The following is a 14,634-nucleotide window of genomic DNA, read 5'->3' as shown; positions in this document are numbered from 1 at the left end:
AATGTGTGACATTAGAGTCAAATTTTCAAAATGGTTTGATATACATTTAAATATGATTTTCTTGCCGTTTCACATGTGTAGTTACAGTCTAGATAAGCACAATGAGACCATAGCAACAACAAAACATCTACATGTCATTCGACATGTCATATGTAACCTAGTAGCCAGGTCTGTTTGTGCTTTAGTCAACTTCGCTATCATTTATAGCCATGCTTAGCGTTCCAAAAGAATGAAAAAGATAATTTCTATATTTTTTAATAGTTGATATAATAACTGAATACAAAAATATAATACAATGGGTTCTGTCAACAAAATGATTGACAATAATAATAACCAATAACGACATCATGATAATCAGGAAACTCTTCAAGCAGTGTGTGTGTGTGTGTGTGTGTGTGTATAAAAACTAGACATCAAATTCTTTCTTCTTCTGTCCTTGTTTCCTCCACTCCTTGACTCTCCTTGAAAGTGCGTTGGGGCCCCGAGGGGAGGAACCTTCACTCTTCTCCCCCAATATGCTTTGAGAGGGAGGTGAGGAATGGAGGAAACAAGGGGAGAATCTCAATTGCATTTCCTTGATTATTTGCATCAAGGGGAGGGACCCCTGACCTTCTCATCCAATGCGTTATGAGAAGAAGACGAGGAGATGAGGATGCAACGAATCAAGGAAATGTAATTGAGATAATCTTCCAAGGACAGAATAAGCAAGTATTTGACAGCTATTACATTTTTTGGGGCTGTGCCCAGACTGCCTGACTGACTGATTGACTGGCTGAGCAATCACAATACACATGGCCTGTCCAGAAACAACCCCTAGTCCTTACTGCCAAGAGTCTAGACATTTGTGGAGATATGAGAGGAATTGATGGGTGGTGACATGGTGAGAGCTCCACCTTACCCTCTAATTCTCCGTGTACACTAGCACGTGGTGCCGTGCAGTGAAACACCGCTTCCCATTCATTTTCAATGGAAGGATAGCGGTGAGAAGCGGAGAGGGCGTGGGACCGTTGGGCGGTGCGAACGTGGGACGGCTCATTTTTTCTTTTTATTTCACCTTTATTTATTAACCAGTTAGGCCAGTTGAGAGCAAGTTCTCATTTACAACTGCGATCTGGCCAAGATAAAGCAAAGCAGTGCGACACAAACAACAAAGAGTTACACATGAGATAAACAAACGTACAGTCAATAACACAATAGAGAAATCGACCTGTAGCACTCACGTCTGTAGCCATGAAGTGCTTTGAAAGGCTGGTCATGGCTCACATCAACACCATTATCCCAGAAACCCTAGACCCACTCCAATTCGCATACCGCCCTAACAGATCCACAGATGATGCAATCTCTATTGCACTCCACACTGCCCTTTCCCACCTGGACAAAAGGAACACCTATGTGAGAATGCTATTCAGTGACTACAGCTCAGCGTTCAACACCATAGTGCCCTCAAAGCTCATCGATAAGCTAAGGACCATAGGACTAAACATATCCCTCTGCAACTGGATCCTGGACTTCTTGACACTGACCCTCAACACAGGGGCCCCTCAGGGGCGCGTGCTCAGTCCCCTCCTGTACTCCCTGTTCACTCTTGACTGCACGGCCAGGCACGACTCCAACACCATTATTAAGTTTGCCGATGACACAACAGTGGTAGGCCTGATCACCGACAACGACAGCCTATAGGGAGGAGGTCAGAGACCTGGCCGTGTGGTGCCAAAATCCAGGGGGTCGCTGAAGGGGGGGGGGGGGGGGTGCCCAGGAGCCATACAAGCTAGAACCACCACTGTTCCTACAGATACTGTACCTTGTAACTGGAGATTCCTTCAAAACGATTGTCTACAGTTACCGTGTAGGGCACTGCAAGGTTGGATGACCAGGGCCATCTGGGACTGCCTCCTGGGGGAATTCAGGCATGTGAAGGTTACCTATCAAAGACTTCAGCCACCCTAGTCACATACTGTTCTCTCTGCTACCGCACGGCAAGCGGTACCGGAGCGCCAAGTCTAGGTCCAAGAGGCTTCTAAACAGCTTTTACCCCCAAGCCATAAGACACCTGAACACCTAATTAAATGGCTACCCAGACTATTTGCATTCCCCCCTCCTTTACACCGCTGCTACTCTCTGTTGTTATCATTTATGCATAGTCACTTTAATAACTCTACCTACATGTACATATTACCTCAACTAACCGGTGCCCCCGCACATTGACTCTGTACCGGTACCCCCCTGTATATAGTCTCGCTATTGTTATTTTACTGCTGCTCTCTAATTACTTGGTACTTTTATTTCTTATTCTTATCCGTATTTTTATCCGTAAGTAATCATTTCACTGTAAGGTCTGCACCTGTTGTATTCGGTGCATGTGACTAATACAATTTGATTTGATTTGATACCTGTGTCCTGCATACAGTAACTTCATGAGGATGGAAATCAGGACCAGGAGGGGATCTGCAGCTCGCCGCCGTGTGCCAGAGGAGAAGTCTGCTGCTCTGCAGGATGTTTCAAGGATGGGGTCCAACAACGCAGCAAGAGAGGCAATCCGTGTGCGGGAGATCTTCACCTACTACTTCTTCGAAGATAATGCTGTTCCCTGGCAACACCATAGACTACACTATGCACAACCAAAGGCTCTTTTAACCTTTCTGGGAAGGTTAAACTTCTTGTTAATCCAACCACAGTGTCCGATTTCAAAAAGGCTTTACGGCTAAAGCACACCATGCAATTATGTTAGGACAGCGTCAAGCCACAAAAAACCATACAGCCATTTTCCAAATAAGGAGAGGTGTCACAAAAGTCAGAAATAGCATTAAAATGAATCACTAACCTTTGATGATCTTCATCTGGTGGCACTCCCAGGACTCCATGTTAGAAAATAAATGTTTGTTTTGTTCGATAAAGTTAATCTTTATATGCAAATAATTTGTTTTTGTTCGCGCGTTTAGTCCAGTAATCCAAATGCACAAAGCGCAGGCACAAAGTCTAGACGAAAAGTCAAAAAAGTTCCATTTGCGTTCTTGGAAACATGTCAAACGATGTTTCTAATCAATCCTTAGGGTGTTTTTATCATAAATATTCAATAATGTTTCAACCGGACAATATTGTTTTCATTAGAAAGGAAAGGGAACGGAGATTGCGCTCACGGCCACGCGCGTGACTAAACTAAAGGCTTTCAGCCAAGCCATCTGCTCTGAGTGCTCTTATTCGCTCCCCTTTCACAATAGAAGCCTGAAACAACGTCTAAAGACTGTTAACATCTAGTGGAAGCCTTAGGAAGTTCAATCTGACACCACAGACACTGGATATTCGATAGGCATTCACTTGAAAACTACAAACATCAGAATTTCCACTTCCTGGTTGGATTTCTCTCAGGTTTTCACCTGCCATATGAGTTCTGTTATACTCACATACATTATTTTAACAGTTTCGGAAACTTTAGAGTGTTTTATATCTAAATCTACTAATTATATGCATATTCTAGCTTCTGGGCCTGAGTAACAGGCAGTTTACTCTGGGCACGCTTTTCATCCAAACTTCCCAATGCTGCCCCTATCCCTAAAAGGTTTAAGAGCCATCCTCATTGCAATAAGAGTATTCTTCCATTTACTTAGCTATGTCAACTGCAGTTATTCAATTCCCAGTTTCTCTCCCTTTGATTTCTACTTCTCAGGTCAGGGTGTTGTGTTGGTAAGGGTGTGATGTCTGTACAAAAACAAAACAGGCTATTTTAAGTCACCCATATTGAAACAATGTAGAACAATTAGACACCCTATAACCCACACCTACACAATCATGTATCAATCTGATTGATGGATTGTGTTGTGCAGTAAGCAGGCTCAGGTGTATAACTGTGGCTCCTTCCACCTTCAAAGAACAGGCAAGAGTGCTAACCATGGAGAATAGTAAGACACTTCATTATTTCTATGACTACGCTATATTTCTTGTCCTTGTGTGTCTGTGCATGTTTTTCAGTATAAAGTACTCTGCAGCCACTTAGTGTGGACACCAGGTGAGGCCACACACACAGATTCCTGTTGAACATTGTCTCTTAAACTACCTAATTTTCTCAATAACAGTCTCTATCCTTCACCTCATCCCTCTCTCCCCTTCTCCATAAATCCTCTAGGTTATATCAGCTGTGTCAGTGAACCCCTCCCGCATTTGAACTGGCTACATAGAGGGCACAACATGATCAGTGAGAGGTCACTTGGTCGGGTCAACAGGAAGTATTATTAAAGAGATGTTTTACATAGAAATACAGATAGAGATGTAGTAGTCTCAGAGTTAATGATCCAAGGTCAGTTTTGCATTTCACCTCCTGATGATTATGATGACTGACAGTGTTAGAATAAAAAAAACACAAGGCTAAATCATGCTCTCTCTCTCAATCTGTCTCTCAACTGCAGGTATGTTTTAATGTGAGAGAGGATCCCAACCACTGACCAGCTATAGCTAAGGGATATCTCTAGTCTTTGTTAGATTAGTTTTTTACGGGGGGGTATATGTTTTTGTAACTTTTTACCCCTTGTTTCTCCACAATTTTGTTATATCCAATTGGTAGTTACTGTAGTTGAGGACTTGGTGGACTGTATATTCTGTAGGGTTAGGTTTACTTGCTCTCTTCCAGGTGCTTGTAAGGGCACAGATGACAGACCGGGAGGAATCTAGTCGGGGTTGTTTAATGACGCTGATTCACATAGAGTAGTAATGGCACAGCACAGCAGTGTGTATGGCTTGACAATTGTGTTAACCAAGAGTGTGTGCAGTTCTGAAAAGGGAGAAATGAAATACAATAGTAAATGGAAGGTATAGGCTTAATACAACCTCCAATTACATAAGCTATAAATAATATGGCTACAATAGGTTATCTGCTGCACAGGGCAATACAACCTAACATGGCTGTGACTTCACTAATGAATGATCAGAGGAGTGAAACTACACAGCAGTACTGAGGAGCACCATCATCCTCACACAACTGCATGAATTTGAATGTATAATGCATCCACAAGGTCATTGCTAACAAAATACCCACACAATCTATACAGTATACATCCATACAACCACAGGGCATATACGACTAGACACTGAAATGCTAAATGTCTGAAATGGGATGACAGAACCAACAGGGTTAGGTAAAAATGCTAAGTAGCATAACAAAGGAGTGTGTCCACAACACATGAATTGTAAGAAATTTGAACTCACATTTATGATAGGACGCACACTGGCCTTGGCTAGGTAATCACACAAGATGGATTGAACTTATCAAGGCTTGTGTACTTTCTCTAGTTTCTTCCTTCTCATTAGTTAGAGATCGGGGAGAAAAAGGGAGAAAAAAATGATTACAAATATGCGTCCTCCGAAACATGACCCTGCCAAGCCGCACTGCTTCTTGACACACTGCTCGCTTAAGTCAGCCGACCAATGTGTCGGAGGAAACACTGCACAACCGTCAGCATGCATGCACCCGGCTCGCCACAAGGAGCCGCTAAAGCACAATGGGACAAGGACATCCTGGCCAGCCAAACAATCCCCTAACCCTGACGACCCCGGGACAATTGTACGCCGCCTCATGGGTTTCCCGGTCGCGGCCGGGATCGAACCCGTATCTGTAGTGATGCCTCAAGCACTGCGATGCAGTGCCTTCGACTGCTGTGTCACTCGGGAGGCCCCTGATTTCTCTAGTCTAGCAATAGATGCTGTTGTTTTGTCTGTATAGCCTCATTTAATAAGATTATCAATAGTTAGCTAGGATATATCAGTCAGCTAACCATGTACAGTAACTGCAGTTCATTACTAAGTCAATTAGCACTAAATCTTATGCAGCAATTGAGAAATCTTACCTCATCTTGGAACTTTGACAATTAATTAAATGGCATGTTTCACAATATATATATATATATATATATATATATATATATATGAGTAGTGCAAATATGTATGAATCTGATAAGTCACTTGTTTTTTTGTTTTATACTGTATATGCAAAACATATTTTTTGTTGTTGCAATTTTTGGTATTTCTTGATTTCTATTCAAAAACGAATAACCGGAACGTTTTTATGTTCTCGATTGCTCCGTTTTAAGTCTAGACAGACCGTAATCTTACCTCAGGAATGTTGATTTTATCACTTGACTGTCATTCAGAAAATCCTTTCCTGAATCAGTTGATGTTGCTAGATAATGTCCCTACATCGGCTCATCCAAGATGGCGTAGCAGTCAGACGTCTTTTGTCCTTGTCTTGTCGCGTCCCGTGTTTATATCTTTTCTATCTTTTTTCTTCGCATATATTTTTTAAATATTTTTCTTAACCTCAACTTCAACATACTCTCCTGCAATCCGCCTCACCCAATGTGGTATGGATGTGCTATTTTCTTTACTTTTGAACCGGAACCCTGTGATGGTTAATTTCTTTACTATCAAATAAGGAGAGACAAACTTTACACACAAGTCAGAGTTATACTTAAACCACATCTTTAATAATAAGAGCTTTGCAATAGCAATGACTTTCAACGATTCAACATGTTCTAATGATCCGTTGAGAGTGACAACACAATGGCTACTGAGATCTTTTATAGCAAAGATCCACCCCCTAGTCGACATAACAAACCACAGATATTAGGAACAGTTCACAAAGTGAGACTTTATAAATGAGAAAGGAGTATCCCGTAGCCAGATAGCATTCGCTATAAATTATCGTTCAGTTTGGTCCCTAAAACGAGGTTCTAATCTCGTTCCTGGTACTTCATAGCACAAAAACATTAACTCATGTTCTCTGGAATGCTCTTTAGGTTTTATCACCCAAAGACATCGTAAATCTCCTCTGTCAGTGTTATCTCATAGAGGCCCATCCTCAGTAGAACACACACAATAGTAAACAGAATACTCTATCTGTCGAATAAAACAACCATTATAATGCAATACAAGCATTGTAACATAATCTTGCAATTTCCATGACAACCCCAACAGAAGCTAGCCAGCTAACTAGCTACTACCTAGTAGGCAGCTAACCACTGCTAGCGGTCATCAGCTACCTTTAGCCCGGACAACTCTCGCCAGTCTGCACAGAGCGACTCAAACCAGAGCAAATGTGACTTATTTTTCTCCATATCTCCGGATTCCTACCGCAAGCTCTGAAACTTTTCACCTGGATCATTGCAGCTAGCTAGCTGCTATCCGAGTGTCCACTCCTGGCTAACGTCTCTGTCCCGAAGCAAGAACCAATTAGCCTGGAGCTAGCCTTTGCTAGACCCATCTCCCGGCTAGCCGAAGAGGTCCATCAACCACTCCTTGGGCTACAATACCTATTTTGCCAATTGGCCTGGACCCCCGCCGACCCATCACGACTGGACTACCGACGTTATTCACCCGAGTGGGTTTTTCAATCTGGCTCCTCCGTCACGACGTCCCCTGAATGCCCATCTGCTAGTCGCGGCCTGCTAGCTGTCAAGAGAATATCGGACTGTTAGCTTAAGAGGCCCATCGGACAAATTCTTTGGCAACTATACCTATTTTGCCAATCGGCCTGGACCCTTTTACCACACGGAGCCCTGCTGATCCACGATGACTGGTCTGCCGACGTAACAGCTCGAGGGGGCTACAACAGACTTCTCCCGTCACGACGTCCCTCTAAGGCCCTTCTGCTAGCTTGCTAGCCCCGGCCCGCTAGCTGCCTGAATCGCCGTGTCTCTGGCCCGCCGAGCCACTCACTGGACTCCTATGATCACTCGGCTACGCATGCCTCTCCCTAATGTCAATATGCCTTGTCCATTTCTGTTTTGGTTAGTCATTATTGCCTTATTTCACTGTAGAGCCTCTAGCCCTGCTCAATATGCCTTAGTTAACCCTTTAGTTCCACCTCCCACACATGCGGTGACCTCACGTGGTTTAAATGATGTTTCTAGAGACTATCTCTCTCATCGTTACTCAATGCATAGGCTTACCTCCACTGTATTCACATCCTACCATACCTTTGTCTGAACATTATGCCTTGAATCTATTCTACCGTGCCCAGAAACCTGCTCCTTTAACTCTCTGTTCCGAATGTACTAGACGACCAGTTCTTATAGCCTATAGCTGTACCCTTATCCTACTCCTCCTCTGTTCTTCTGGTGATGTAGAGGTTAATCCAGGCCCTGCAGTGCCTAGCTCCACTCCCATTCCCCAGGCGCTCTCATTTGTTGACTTCTGTAACCGTAAAAGCCTTGGTTTCATGCATGTTAACATTAGAAGCCTCCTCCGTAAGTTTGCTTTATTCACTTCCTTAGCACACTCTGCCAACCCGGATGTCCTAGACATGTCTAAATCCTGGCTTAGGAAGACCACCAAAAACCCTGAAATTTCCATCCATAACTATAACATTTTCTGACAAGATAGAACTGCCAAAGGGGTGGAGTTGCAATCTACTGCATAGATAGCCTGCAGAGTTCTGTCTTACTATCCAGGTCTGTGCCCAAACAATTTGAGCTTCTACTTTTAAAAATACTCTCTCACCGTTGCCGCTTGCTATAGACCACCTTCTGCCCCCAGCTGTGTCCTGGACACCATATATGAATTGATTGCCCCCATCTATCTTCAGAACTCGTGCTGTTAGGTGACCTAAACTGGAACATGCTTAACACCCCGGCCATCCTACAATCTAAGCTTGATGCCCTCAATCTCACACAAATTATCAATGAACCTACCAGGTACAACCCCAAATCCGTAAAACACGGGCACCCTCAGAGATATCATCCTAACCAACCTGCCCTCCAAATACACCTCTGCTGTCTTCAACCAGGATCTCAGTGATCACTGCCTCATTGCCTGCGTCCGTAATGGGTCTAACGACCACCCCTCATCACTGTCAAACGCTCCCTAAAACACTTCAGCTAGCAGGCCTTTCTAATTGACCTGGCCCGGGTATCCTGGAAGGATATTGACCTCATTCCGTCAGTAGAGGATGCCTGGTTATTCTTTAAAAGTGTTTTCCTCACCATTGGCATGACGTTGGCCTGTGGGTAAGGTTTATGACCCCCCCATAAATACCTTTCTCCCTTCCCTCTCTCTCTGACTCTACTGAAGGACTCTTGAATAGCCTTTGTTAAACATAGAGAGTCTGGGAACATCAAACAAGTGGGGGAAAAGGAACCATATTTCGGTAATAGAACCAGTTGAAAATATGCGTTGGTACTTAATGAATATGATGTCAGTTCGGTTGTCATCTGAGACATTATGACTGATGACAGGACGACATAAACCGTATCTGGGAAAGTCTACACATTCTAGTTATCAGATTCACATGGAATTGTTGTGCAATTTAAATGTTTGAATATGAATCTATTTGTGAAAAGATGAAATGTAATTTTAGCTTCCAAATGAGAGAATTGGGTTTTCATAAGGTTAGAGCCCTGCTCAATCAGTGGCCCGCCCCTGTGAAGAGACATGGGTTATAAACTATGAAACACACCCTTCTCTCCCTCCACTATATAAGCCCTTGACGAAAATGTAACGTTCTGTTCCGAGGACAAAAGGACGACGGTCCATACGTTAAAAAGGACTAACATGTCAACTACAGAACTAAGCCAACCTCAGCGTGAGCTTTGGTTGTGAATGGTATGAACTTTGAACTCTTATTCACTAAAGAAGTGAGACTTCCTAGCCGTTGAGTTAGCAACAGCAGCTGTAAACGTGGGCTAGGAAAGGATGGACGACGTATCCAGTCTAACACACAACGAAGATACTACAACGTATCCAATTTACCACCAGAGACATTCTTCCGAGGACAGCAAGATCTCTGTTGGGCAACACGACCAGCAACTACGACCAACCTACCGAAGCGCAGCCCAGAGTAAATATTTATTTCCAAATGGGTGGTAATTTTAGAATGCATAAGATACTGTATTTACGATAGCACAGCTTCTCCCTTTGCTCCTCAGTCTTCCCGCTCTTTCATTCAAGCCCAACCCCCTCTCTTTGTGTGACAAGCCGTCATACAGGTTCCGTCCACCAGGGATGTTTTCTGTATGACATAATTTGCATTCTGTGTATATGTAATTCTGTGTTATTAGTTAGGTATTGTAAATAAATAATTAAACCCAATTTTGTATTGCTGATTCAACTTGTTAGCCAGGTTTCGTGAAGATAACCAAGAATTTACAACTTTCAGATGAGACTGAAATAAGGTGACGATTAATATTGACTGCTATTGATGTAAAATATTACTAGGTCTTTCAGAGTTTATTCAGAAGATAACAGCTCTATAGGCACTCTTTCGTGGTGCCCCGACTTTTTAGTGAATTACATTTACATGATTAGCTCAATCAGGTAATATTAATTACAGAGAAAGGATTTTATAGAATAGCATGTCATATCACTTAATCCGGCCTTGCCAAAGACACGACACCATCTCAAGTAAGCATGCCCCGTTCAAAACATTTTGAACCAAGTAAGAAAGCAAAGGCTAGCTTTTTCAAACAGAAATTTGCATCCTGCAGCACAAACTCCAAAAAGTTCTGGGACACTGTTAAGTCCATGGAGAATAAGAGCACCTCCTCCCAGCTGCCCACTGCACTGAGGCTAGTAAACACTGTCACTACCATAAATAATAAATAACACTGTCACTACCATAAATAATTGAGAATTTCAATAAGCATTTTTCTACGGCCGGCCATGCTTTCCACCTGGCTACCCCTACGCCGGTCAACAGCCCTGCACCCCCCACAGCAACTTGCCCAAGCCTCCCCCATTTCAAATCCAGATAGCTGATGTTCTGAAAGAGCTACAAAATCTGGACGCCTACAAATCAGCCGGGCTAGACAATCTGGACCCTCTCTTTGTAAAATTATCCACCGAAATTGTTGCAACCCCTATTACTAGCCTGTTCAACTTCTCTTTCCTATCATCTGAGATCCCCAAAGATTGGAAAGCTGCTGCAGTCATCCCCCTCTTCAAAAGGGGAGACACTCTAGACCCAAACTGCTACAGACCTATATCTAAACTACCCTGCCTTTCTAAGGTCTTCGAAAGCCAAGTTAACAAACAGATCACCAACCATTTCGAATCCCACCGTACCTTCTCAACTATGCAATCTGGTTTCCGAGCTGGTCATGGGTGCAACTCGGCCACGCTCAAGGTCCTAAACGATATCATAACCGCCATCGATAAGAGACAATACTGTGCTGCTGTATTCATCGACCTGGCCAAGGCTTTCGACACCACATTCTTATCGGCAGACTCAACAGCCTTGTTTTGTCAAATGACTGCCTTGCCTGGTTCACCAACTACTTCTCAGACAGAGTTCAGTGTGTCAAATGGGAGGGCCTGTTGTCCGGACCTCAGGCAGTCTCTATGGGGGTGCACAGGGTTCAATCCTCGGGCCGACTCTTTTCTCTGTATACATCAATAATGTCGCTCTTGCTGCTGGTGATTCTCTGATTCACCTCTATGCAGACGACACCATTCTGTATACTTCTGGCCCTTCTTTGGACACTGTGTTAACTAATCTCCAGACGAGCTTCAATGCCATACAACTCTCCTTCCATGGCCTCCAACTGCTTTTAAATGCAAGTAAAACTAAGTGCATGCTCTTCAACCGATCGCTGCCCACACCTGCCCGCCCGTCCATTATCACTACTCTGGACGGTTCTGACTTAGAATATGTGGACAACTACAAATACCTAGGTGTCTGGTTAGACTGTAAACTCTCCTTCCAGACTCACATTAAGCATCTCCAATCCAAAATTAAATCTAGAATCGGCTTCCTATTCGTAACAAAGCATCCTTCACTCATGCTGCCAAACATACCCTCGTAAAACTGACTGTCCTACCGATCCTTGACTTCGGCGATGTCATTTACAAAATAGCCTCCAACACTCTACTCAGCAAATTGGATGCAGTCTATCACAGTGCCATCCATTTTGTCACCAAAGCCCCATTTACTACCCACGACTGTGACCTGTATGCTCTCATTGGCTGGCCCTTGCTTCATATTCGTCGCCAAACCCATTGGCTCCAGGTCATCTATAAGTCTCTGCTTGGTAAAGCCTCGCCTTATCTCAGCTCACTGGTCACCATAGCAGCACCCACCCGTAGCACGCGCTCCAGCAGGTATATCTCACTGGTCACCCCCAAAGCCAATTCCACCTTCGGCCGCCTTTCCTTCCAGTTCTCTGCTGCCAATGACTGGAACGAACTGCAAAAATCACTTAAGCTGGAGACAAATATCTCCCTCACTAGCTTTAAGCACCAGCTGTCAGAGCAGGTCCCAGATCACTGCACCTGTACATAGCCCATCTGTAAATAGCCCATCCAACTACCTCATCCCCATACTGTTATTTGTTTTATTTATTTTGCTCCTTTGCACCCCAGTATCTCCACTTGCACACTCATCTTCTGCACATTTTTTTCATTAAAAAAAATGTATTTCACCTTTATTTAACCAGGTAAGCTAGTTGAGAACAAGTTCTCATTTACAACTGCGACCTGGCCAAGATAAAGCAAAGCAGTGCGACACAAACAACAACACAGAGTTACACATGGAATAAACCAGCGTACAGTCAATAACACAATAGAAAAAAATTAAGTCTATATACAGTGTGTGCAAATGGCGTGAGGAGGTAGGCAATAAATAGGCCATAGTAGCGAAGTAATTACAATTTAGCAGATTAACACTGGAGAGATGAATGAGCAGATGATGATGTGCAAGTAGCGATACTAGTGTGCAAAAGAGCAGATAAGTAAATAAAAACAATATGGGGATGAGGTAGGTAGATTGGGTGGGCTATTTACAGATGGACTATGTACAGCTGCAGCGATCGATTAGCTGCTCAGATAGCTGATGTTTAAAGTTAGTGAGGGAAATATAAGTCTCCAGCTTCAGCAAATTTTGCAATTTGTTCCAGCCATTGGCAGCAGAGAACTGGAAGGAAAGGCGGCCAAGGAGGTGTTGGCTTTGGGGATGACCAGTGAGACATACCTGCTGGAGCACATGCTACGGGTGGGTGTTGTTATCGTGAGCTGAGATAAGGTGGAGCATTACCTAGCATAGACTTATAGATGACCTGGAGCCAGTGTGTCTGGCGACGAATATGTAGCGAGGGCCAGCCGACTAGAGCATACAGGTCGCAGTGGTGGGTGGTATAAGTGGCTTTGGTAACAAAACGGATGGCACTGTGATAGACTGCATCCAGTTTCCTGAGTAGAGTATTGGAACCTATTTTGTAGATGACATCGCCGAAGTTGAGGATCGGTAGGATAGTCAGTTTTACTAGGGTAAGTTTGTCGGTGTGAGTGAAGGTGGCTTTTATGCTTTTATGCCGATATAGGACTCGTTTTACTGTGGATATAGATACTTTTGTACCTGTTTCCTCCAGCATCTTCACAAGGTCCTTTGCTGTTGTTCTGGGATTGGTTTGCACTTACCTGTTTTTGCTTTGTCATTATGGGGTATTGTGTGTAGATTGATGAGGGGAAAAAACGCTTGAATATATTTTAGAATATGTTGGGTCAAACATTTCGGGGAGACTTGCACAAGCTTCTCACAATAAGTGAGGTGAATTTTGGCCCATTCCTCCTGACAGAGCTGTGTAACTGAGTCAGGTTTGTAGGCCTCCTTGCTCGCACATGCTTTTTCAGTTCTGCCCACAAATGTTCTATAGGATTGAGGTCAGGGCTTTGTGATGGCCACTCCAATACCTTGACTTTGTTGTCCTTAAGCCATTTTTCCACAACTTTGGAAGTATGCTTGGGGTTGTTGTCCATTTGGAAGGCCCATTAGCGACCAAGCTTTAACTTCCTGACTGATGTCTTGAGATGTTGCTTCAATATATCCACATAATTTTCAATTCCTCATGATGCCATCTATTTTGTGAAGTGCACAAGTCCCTCCTGCAGCAAAGCACCTCCACAACATGATGCTGCCACCCCCGTGCTTCACGGTTGGGATGGTGTTCTTCGGCTTGCAAGCCTCCCCCTTTTTCCTCCAAACGTAACGATGGTCATTTTGGCCAAACAGTTCTATTTTTGTTTCATCAGATCAGAGGACATTTCTCCAAAAAGTACAATCTTTGTCCCCATGTGCAGTTGCAAACCGTAGTCTGTCTTTTTTATTGTTGTTTTGGAGCAGTGGCTTCTTCCTTGCTGAGCGGTCTTTCAGGTTATGCCGATATAGGACTCGTTTTACTGTGGATATAGATACTTTTGTACCTGTTTCCTCCAGCATCTTCACAAGGTCCTTTGCTGTTGTTCTGGGATTGGTTTGCACTTTTCGCACCAAAGTATGTTCATCTCTAGGAGACAGAACGCGTCTCCTTCCTGAGCGGTATGACGGCTGCGTGGTCCCATGGTGTTTATACTGGCATACTATTGTTTGTACAGATGAACGTGGTACCTTCAGGCGTTTGGAAATTGCTCCCAAGGATGAACCAGACTTGTGGAGGTCTACAATTTTTTCTGAGGTCTTGGCTGATTTCTTTTGATTTTCCCATGATGTCAAGCAAAGAGTCACTGAGTTTGAGGGTAGACCTTGAAATACATCCACATGTCCACCTCCAATTGACTCAAATGATGTCAATTAGCCTATCAGAAGCTTCTAAACCCATGACATAATTTTCTGGAATTTTACAAGCAGTTTAAAGGCAGTCAAATTAGTGTACGTAAACTTTT

This window comes from Salmo trutta, chromosome 31 (assembly GCF_901001165.1).
Source record: "Salmo trutta chromosome 31, fSalTru1.1, whole genome shotgun sequence".
Lineage (NCBI taxonomy): Eukaryota > Metazoa > Chordata > Actinopteri > Salmoniformes > Salmonidae > Salmo > Salmo trutta.
The sequence above is the reverse complement of the archived record's forward strand: the minus strand, read 5'-3'. Positions refer to the sequence as shown.